Source organism: Crinia signifera, chromosome 4, assembly GCF_055691185.1.
Source record: "Crinia signifera chromosome 4, ASM5569118v1, whole genome shotgun sequence".
NCBI classification, from domain to species: Eukaryota; Metazoa; Chordata; class Amphibia; order Anura; family Myobatrachidae; genus Crinia; species Crinia signifera.
Genome location: NC_139220.1, coordinates 157,532,998 through 157,543,002, shown reverse-complemented (window position 1 = coordinate 157,543,002; position 10,005 = coordinate 157,532,998).

The following is a 10,005-nucleotide window of genomic DNA, read 5'->3' as shown; positions in this document are numbered from 1 at the left end:
CATAATGTTGAGGGTGTTACTTGTGTGGGTGTGGTTTAAATAGGCACATGTGGGGTTTTATGTGCAAAAAGTTTGATATTCAGTTTTTTTTAAGCCCCCCAGCCCAGCTCGGCTCTGCACCCTACTGCGGTGGGAAAATGCTCCATTTAAGAAAATATCAGTTCATTACCTTTTCTTCAAACTCCACTTCAACACGATCATTTAATAACGGAAGATGCAACGGAAAGACCATTTTCCTTCTTTAAGTACAAAAACACTATTGAGAACCCTTGAAACTTCTATTAAGTTGGTCCCTGCTGTTTCTTATATGGAATTGTTTTTTAATATTATACATACAAAGAGCAGAATTATATCACTGCCTATGGGGTTGGTTTTTGGTTACAAGTATGGCGATATGCCAAGCAATATTTGGTGACTGCATTGTCTTTGTCTCCCAAATGGGCGATATTTGGCATCCTGCCGGAAGGGACTCATTTAGCGCAAGTGGTCAAAAAACTCAATCACAGTGTCTGCTGTTGCTAAGAAATGAATACTCCAGCTTTGGCTACACACTATAGCCCCTCCATTCTCCCGCTCTTGAACAAATTGTTTCACATTTTTAGGATGGAATGGCTTGAAGCATCCTTGCGGAAAGAATTATCCACTGAAAAGTTTTTTGCTACCTGGGAGAGTTACATAGAAACTCTGTCTTGTACATTGAAAAATAAGATTTGGCAGTGCACTGTGGTACAATACACGAATGTATAGGCGAGACCCCCAATTTCACTTTATAGTATTTGAGTCTGCAATTATCCCTTTTCTTCTTTTGGGGTAAGTCTGTGGTGGATATGTTATTCAGATGGTGAACTCGGACTCACCACATGATGTTTATTGTTATTTAAATTTGTTCTTTTTCCTTTTATATATGTATATCTATTGTATAAATGATGACAACACATTGCTGTAAGATTTTGGATTGATCATTTATTTTTTCAGATTGCTATACATTTTATATGTTACTCTTGCACAACTCATTTATACTGAAATACTCTTTAATGCTTCAATCAAGTAAAAATTGGAAAAACAATTGGTACGAAGAATTAGAAAAAAAGGCAGATGGACGAAATGTGGAAAATAGGGAAAGAAGAATGAGAAAAGTAGTTGGATACAAGAGAAATGGTAGAAAAACAGGAGGGATGATGGGGAAATTGTGGGACAGAGAGGAAAGACAAAAAAATGGAAAGAGAAGAATGTAGAAAAAAACAGGGGAAGATAGAGAAAAGGGCAAACTAAGGAGTTAGGGAGGAATGGGGAAAAAAACAGAGCACCTAAAGGTGGGAGAGGGAGGAATGAGGAAAATAGGGGCACACAGGAAAATGAGGAGAAGCAGGGGAACATGGGGAAACTGAAAAATGGATGACAAAGGGAGAGGGAGTAATTGTGGAAAATAAATTTGGGGAAAAGGAAGAGAGGGAGGTTTTATGGTGTTACATCTGAGGGTAGAACCTGATCTGTTGTGACTTGTTCTGGGGCTGGAGCAAAAATGGAAGCTAAGGTTACTTATTAGCTTTGCCCACATAGATGAGTAATCCTAAGATTACAGGCAGAGTCCAGGACCCAAAGGTGTGTCTAAGAGTTCTAAGCAGGTGGGTACAAATCCAATAGGATCAGCACAGACACTGTGAATTGGTTGGAACCGAATGGAAGAGGATTTTCAATTCTCCTGGAACGAATCTTGTATTCTCACATACAAGATTCGTCTGGAATGAAAGGATTGCGATTATCAGGACTGACCGATGTTGACCAAGAATGTAAACGGGAGGATGCACTGCAGGTAAGTAGCTAAAGCTCTAGTGAGGTACCTTTAACACAGGCACTAATAAAAGTTCACCAATGACGTCAGTTACTGATGTGGGGCACACCAATGGTGGCTGATATCGATCATGATTCTCTGAATAGTGAATGGTAGCAGAGGATGGTACTTTAGTAAGTGAGCTGAAAGAAAATAAGCAGTGACTGATATAACCGATGACTCTTATGTGATGATCTGGAATGCTTGGAAGCAACAGTAGAGATGGGAAGTGACTGATGGTTCTTAGGTGATAACCTGGAATGCCTGGAAGAAACAATGGAGATTGGTAGTGACTGATGGTGATCAACAGCAATTGATGTAAAAAATGGTTCTTAGGTGATGACCTGAAATGCTTGGAAGCAAATATAGAGATCGGTATATAGAGATTGGTAATGACATGATTAATGGCAATCGATGATAGATGGAAACATGAGCAATTAGAATCGGCTGGAACCTGAAGAGGTTAATATACAAGTGTGGCCACTGGTGGAGCCAGGCTATGCAGCAGGATGGTAGTTTGCACAGAGTCTGTGAATACAAGGAATCCACAGGATCAAATACACAGGATACAGCTAGGCTGTAGACATCATTGCACTGGCCTGAGACAGCGCTGACTCATAGAATTTATACCCCTGTCTTTCTAATGAAGATCACATGACAGAGAAGGGGATCAGGATTGGTCTCTGGGTGGTCAGCTGACCAGAACTGTCATGGAGATGCCCATGCCTGGATTTGGAGGGAAACTCAAGCATGCTGTATAGATAGGGTCACCACCCATAGGGGATTACTCTGGAAAGTCCGGTAATTAAGACCAGAGTCCAGAGGGGTGACGTTCCCAGACTATACAATGACGGGTATTTTCAAACACTGTATAGTCCGGTAATGCCACCAATCAGTAATGGTCACAGGTTTTTTGAGCTTGGGGAGCTGTGTCTGATGAACACTGGAGTCTTGTTGAACAGCAACAGTAGGAATAATAATTATTGCTGTGCAGGCACAGCTTGAAGAGACTTGGTGAATTCACACAGGTGGCTAATCAGCACAGAGTGCAGACTGTCAGCAGCTCACACTTCCAAACAGTGTAAAGCCAGCCATACATCTACAGATCGATTATCAAATTGGGCTGGTTGGAACAAAATCCTGGTAATGGATGAGAGCAAATGACATTTGACTATTTGCTTTGAAATACTGGAAAACTGCCAAACTGCCATTCAGATACTAGCAGGTTTTTGTTCCAACCAGCCCAATCTGACAATCAATCTGTAGATGTATGGCTGGCTTAAGTCACCAAATACTATGAGCTTAACCAGGATTGTGATGGGGAAATTAGGTGGTAGAGGGGCAATAATATAATACATGAGGAATAAGGGAAAAATATAGGGGGATTTCCCTAGGGAATTCTGCCTTGCGTTGACTGGGCTGTGAGGCTTTCTGCTATAGCCTAGTGCAGTGGTTCCTAAACTTTTTTTGAATCACGGCACCCTAGAGCAGGCTTGTCCAACCTGCGGCCCTCCAGATGTGCTAAAACTACACATCCCAGCATGCCTTGCCACAATTTGGCTATTAGGGAATGCTAGAATGATGGCAATGCATGCTGGGATGTGTAGTTTTAGCACATCTGGAGGGCCGCAGGTTGGACATGCCTGCCCTAGAGCATTCAAGGCACCCCTAGGCCAAATGCTTCTTATCGAGAAATTCAGTAAAAAATATATTAAATTAAGTGCATTGTGTTTATATGTCACAGTTATCTGGTGAGGGGCAGGATTTGCTTCTGTTTGTCCACATATATTATGATTGGCAGCCACAAGCACTGTTTTTACCTGGTACATTGACCATAAATAATATGAATTGATCTTGGTCCAGGTCCACCAACCCAAGGCACCCCTGCAAGTGTCCTGAGGCACCCCAGGGTGCCTAGGCACGCAGTTTGGGAACCACTGGCCTAGTGGTAATAATTGCAATACACTAATTTTTTTAGCTATTTAAATGCTTAGGTTTATGTATAACAAAGAGTTGACAATTGAGCGTTGAGTGAGTCCACATAAATGACAATATGTCTTTTACACTGCCCAAATAGCCCGGGTTATTGCCAGGTTGACCTGGGTTGCCCTTCAGTGTAAAAGAGTCCTTGAGGAAAAACCCTAACCTACTGACCCAGCATTCCAAGCCAGGTAGCAAGCAGGGTTGGATCCATATAATGGGGCAGTGTAAATTGGGTAACCGCCTGTCTGGGATTCCATACTGTAGCATGGGTAGATAGAATTTCACAGTGGTGATATCATCTCCAAGCGTCAGCAGAAGATCTCCACAGAGGTGCAGTGTGAATGTTGCTGATCCAAGATTATCCCGGACTGGCACCGTGGTGTAAAAAGGGTTTCAAGTGGTTTGGTACCTTGTTCTAAATCCTGGATCAGGGAGAGGACTTTGTATATAGGGTTAGGTGTTTCACCACAGGTGATGACAATCATACATTAAGAGGGAAGTCCAGAAGCAGAGCATTGTGTCCCTCTTTGACAAGGTCATGTTGGGAGCTATGCAAATGGATCTGAATAGGATTATGAAGCATTTATTATCAGTGCCTCATCTCTGTCGTAGTGTTGATGCTACTGCATTCCCTCTTCTGATAACATTGAAAATTTAATTATTAAAGTGTCAGTAAAAATGTTGTGGAATATGTGACAGGTGGTTGAAGTACAGCAGTATAGTGATAATGTGATTTATGAAGTGCTGTCTGTTAATGACCACAGTACACACATACTATTATAGCTGTTGGTTTATTGGATTTACAGGCATACCTGTTAACAGTGCAATTTAGTTAAAGCCAAGTTAGATACACCTGTTGGCCATACACACATGCAATCACTTACAGAGAGATTAAGTAAGGGAGAGATACAGGTGCTGCTATGGGCTCTATCTCGAGCTGCTGTGTAGAAACGGGAGAATCAATCCCACACAATAGAATAATCAAAAGAACAAATCACAGTGCTGATATTGAGAAATGATTAGTAATCAATAATCACGGGATGGACTTTATAGATACATTTAATTAATTAAAATAACATTCACAATAGGCAAATAAATCTCATAACCTAATTTAGGTTTATCCTGATGGATCTCAGCGTAAATGCAATGGGATCTATCTGAGGCAATGGTTGGACCTGAAAACAGCAAAAGTCCCATTCATATAGTAACCTCTAGTACGGACGCTGGTAGTAGGTAATACACAGTCCTATTTCAGCAGTCTCAACACTCACTCAACAGATCTCATGTGAATAGTTCTTATTGAGTGATGGATGTCCTGGAGTGGAAAAGAATTGTTGGAACTGTTTGAGGATTGAAGTGGTCCTTGGGTCTTGATCAGGTCACCAACAGCACCATAAACAATATACACCTTTAGTCATAAGGATCAAGGGGGCAGATGTATTAAGTCTGGTGGAGATAAAGTAGAAGGTGATGACGGACCAGCCAATCAGTTATGTTTGGAAAATGACAGTTAGGAATTGATTAGCTGGTGCGTTATCACCTTCCACTTTATCTCTTCACCAGGCCTAATACATCCGCCCCAATGATCATTAGTCTGCAGTTATTAAATTGATAGCTTTATAATCACCATAGCAGGATAAGGGTGTCTGCAGTAACATGGCAAAAAGGGAGGGATCAAAATAGAAATCGGTGATATATTTGTAGTTTCCCACTTGATAAATAGGGAGTAGCAACCAACAAAAAAAGAGTTTTTTTCCTCTCCGACAATCTTAGAAGCACTGATAACCCATTTCTTCAGCAAAAATCTGGTTATCATTGATTAATAAATAGACTGGATTTTATCAGTGATGTAATACAAGTGACTGGAATACTGTTTGGCTGAATAAAGCTTCAGGAAAGTAAGTGAAAACACCGGGAGCCGATAAATGTGTATTCACCGTGGGTAATGACTGAACTCTGAAGTATTACCGTAATTCTGCCTGCCCTCTATAAGCATGGTTAATATTAAGTGTATTTTGGAGAAACCGGAAATCAGTTCTCTCAGCTTTCTCGCAGGTCAGGTTCTCAGTAAACCAGGAATGATAAGACTAGGATCATTTATCCAGCACCACTACGGCCAATTTCCCATCAAAACATTGCATAGACTAAGGTTTCACTTGATATTAACAGATGATAAGAACTTGCAGCTGCTGTTGGCATTTCTAAATAATTGATGACACCAATAACTAGAGTAAAGAAAAACAGTGGTACAATAAAAAAGGGGGACAATATGTGGAGCATAAGGAAAACAGGGGTGAAAAGCAGAGTAAAGAAAATACGAACTTGGGAAAGGCACTGTACAGAATATATAGAGGGTACAATGCAGACCATGGAGAGGGGCACATTACATACAGATATGTGGAAGGATCAGACATTTTATGCTAATAGTAATGTTTTTATTAGGATTATATATATATATATATATATATATATATATATATATATATATATGGTGAACAGACCCTTGTGTCGCGCCACAGAATTTATGGTCAATTTATACGGGGCTGCCCTACTCACTAAATCCCCTGTTGGATGGGGGATAGGGGGGAAAATATGGAGAGCAATAGTGGGTTGGCGCCCCTAATGTTGATCACTCCAATTAGATCAACCAAGCCTTAGACAATATAAATCTAGCACATAGGAAAAAAGTCCATTCAATCTTTAAATATTTATTAAAAAGTCTTTTCTTTCCACACAGTGGTAATAGTTATTCCAGATCTTTGTACATGTCATTGATACATCTCTGGTACATGGAAACAGCAGAAGAAAGTAAAGCAACGCGTTTCGCCCCTTTAGCGGGACTTCATCAGGGGTTAAAATGTTGCTATAAAAGATTCCTTTCTCCCTTTGAACAACAATTTTCCAAAAAAGGAGCCTTTAGAGGTGGCTATACCTATAGTGGATAAAAATGATGATAACTGTCTGATTGATGATAACAGAATACATACATCCAATTACACCAAAGAAGTCAACACCAACTCATACTTACATTTTAAGAGTGCACATTACCCCCCCTGGAAGTCAAACATACCAAAAGGGCAGTTTATGCGACTACGCAGAAACTGCTCAGATTTAGAAACCTATAGAACACAGAGCAGCATTATGGCTAGTTCCTTTTTGGATAGAGGATATCCCTCTAATTTGGTTCAGAAAGCTTTTGAGGAAGTTGAAATGCTAGACAGATCAACACTACTAATAAACAAAAATAAAAATAATAAAAATAATATGAGTTCTAGAAAACAAAATGAGAATGAGATCGCATTTATTTCAACCTTCAATGGGGGATATAGAAAAATAAAAGAGATCATTAATAAGAATTTCAACTTACTCAAATGTGATCCAGTGTTGCGAGATCATCTTCCCACCAAACCATCTTTTATTTTTAAAATAAATACCACAGTCAAAAACATTCTAGCTCCAAGTCTACCCAAAAACACAGGAAAAGCCAAAACAGATAAAGAAAAAACAACATGGTTACAACCCTTATCAGGATGCTACAGATGCAATAAAAACAGGTGTATCACCTGTAAACACATTCAGAACAGAATTCAGGAAATACCTATTGAAAACGAAACATACAAAATTAAGTAATTTATTAATTGCGACACTATATATGTCATATACCAACTGACCTGTTCATGCGGTCTGAAATACATCGGACGCACAACCCGATCATTAAAAGAGAGATTCCGAGAACATCGGAGAAATATAATTAATCACTTTATTGGACATAGTGTTTCCAGACATTATTCCACTCACCACAATAGTGATCTACAATGTCTGAGGATACTGGGATTAGAACACATAAAATGCACCTTGAGGGGAGGAGACAGATTCAAATTATTGTGTAAACAAGAAATCAATTGGATGCACAAAATGAACAGCATCCATCCTGAAGGACTTAATGACCAGGTTGAACTTAATGTCTGTCTCTAGCTTTTGGTATCTCCCTTTTTCACCTTCCCTATACTCTCGCCCCACTTTTCTCCTTCTGTATTTTTCAAGATTAAGAACGGAATACTCTAAGTAACTGTAGGTGAAATCTGTATGTAAACCCCTACACCCTCCAAGACCTCTTTCCATTGTGGACACCTCTCTTATGAATAGATAGGTGGTCTAAATTGCCAAACTATTAGGGATATATGCATTAATGTAATCCACATGTTCATATACATTTTCACTAATTATGTATTTGTATTCTTATATGTATAAATATATGTATTCTTTTATCATGTATCTGTCCCAAAATTCATAACAATCAAAATCTCCTATCACTACTAAGTGTCATTCTCAATCATATCCCACTATTCCTTAAATATACGTGCATGATAAATTCATGGCTATTTGCCAACATGTTGTATATATGTAGAAATACATTTTTGTGTCTTTTTTATATTTTTTAGATCTTATATGCATTGCAACATATATGCAGTCGTTTTCATGTATTATTTAATATATACACTTCTTTTTATATAAACTGTCCCCTTTATATATGTGTGTTAAGTGTCCCCCTAACCTTGGGATTCTACCAGTTAGTGTCACTAAGGTTGCCGCATTTCATACACCAAGGCGGTGACACGCATATGTGGCTCACGGCGATCTGTATATTCTTCAAACATCATAGGACTTCCGATTTCCGGGTTTTTAGCGCCGTGACACGCATATGCGTGCCACAGAGCCCAGTGTGGGGAAATATATTCATATGAGCCGGTCTATCCGGACATGCATCATCTTCAGTGGACTCGCAATACATGCGTTCCACAAGCCGGAAGCTGGGACGCGGCGTGCGTTCCAGCCGGCTTACGCCACTGTAATATACAGCTTTCTCCGCTTTATGTAAGGTAATAAATCTTATCAATCTGCTTAATACTGTTACTAGGTTTGCCTCCTATATCATTATTAGTAATATCATTAATTGCATCTTAATCTTATTTTTAAATATACGTTCTTTGGATCAATTGGATAATTAATTACATGTGCATGTATACTTCCTGTTTAAGGGTATTTAAACCTAGCCCACTGACCAAGTGCCATACCTTTTGATAAAGTCGTGACATCACGACGAAACATGTTAGGCAGCACTTGCTACTTTTAATTGGACCAGGAAGAATCTCTGCCTCTGCTGGCCCCCCACCCTCGTATTTTCCCTTTCATTGTCACCACTCCGGATTGCCCTCCAAATTTCTACCCCAGTTGGGGAACCTTCCACCATTACACCATGGACTCCATCATTCGCAACATCGTGAGGACCCTTCAATCAGAAGGAATCAGATCCTCCTCCAGCGAGAAACCAACTACAGTTCCCGTCCTGAAATCAGCGCAACATAGTGAGGACCCCACAATTGGAATCAGATCATCCTCCAGCGTTCATTTACACCATCCAGGACAGCATCTTGCTAACCCTCATCTTCTAGGGCTACACTCAGCGAGTAAAAGCCCCCCATTCATCAGGGACTTAACGGCAGCTACGCAGAGACATAAGTATCGTCTTCCTTGTCCATTTCTTTTACTGTTATTGTCATTGACATAAATGCTATTGTCTATTCATAAATTGTTTTTAAAATATTTTTAAATTAAAACTGTGATATCCAATTGATCCACCTAGCGCTCCACCTTTTTTCCCCCATTTCGCATCCACAAGAGGGTTGACATCCCTCAAGTAGGAGCAGCTTAGCAACACACCCCACAGGGCGCCTATTCCTACTCTGAGTATCCCATCTCGAGTATACCCCCATTCTTTGCTGATGAAAACGAACCTCTGCCAGGGGAGCCGCAGAGGTAATTAGCTGGTCGCAGGAGCAAGCTCCTGCGACCAGCGATTACAATGGGGCAGAAAACGGGAGCGCGCACCCGGCGATTTATCGCCGGGGCACACTCCCAATCACTGGCAATATGGTCGCCTGCGACCATATTCCCAGCGATTATAGCCCCTATCTCCCCCGTGTGTACACAGCATTATAGAGACAGTTCTATTGGAATTTAGTAATATATTCAAAACTTTGCTGAGAGCTTATCTTTAATCCAGCATCTGTCATTTATGTAAACTTCTAAGAAAGCCAAATAATAGACTATTGGGTAAATTTACAAAGATCGAATGGGTACCAATGCACATATTCGTGCCCTTTCAATGTAAAATACAGCCGGTAAATTAG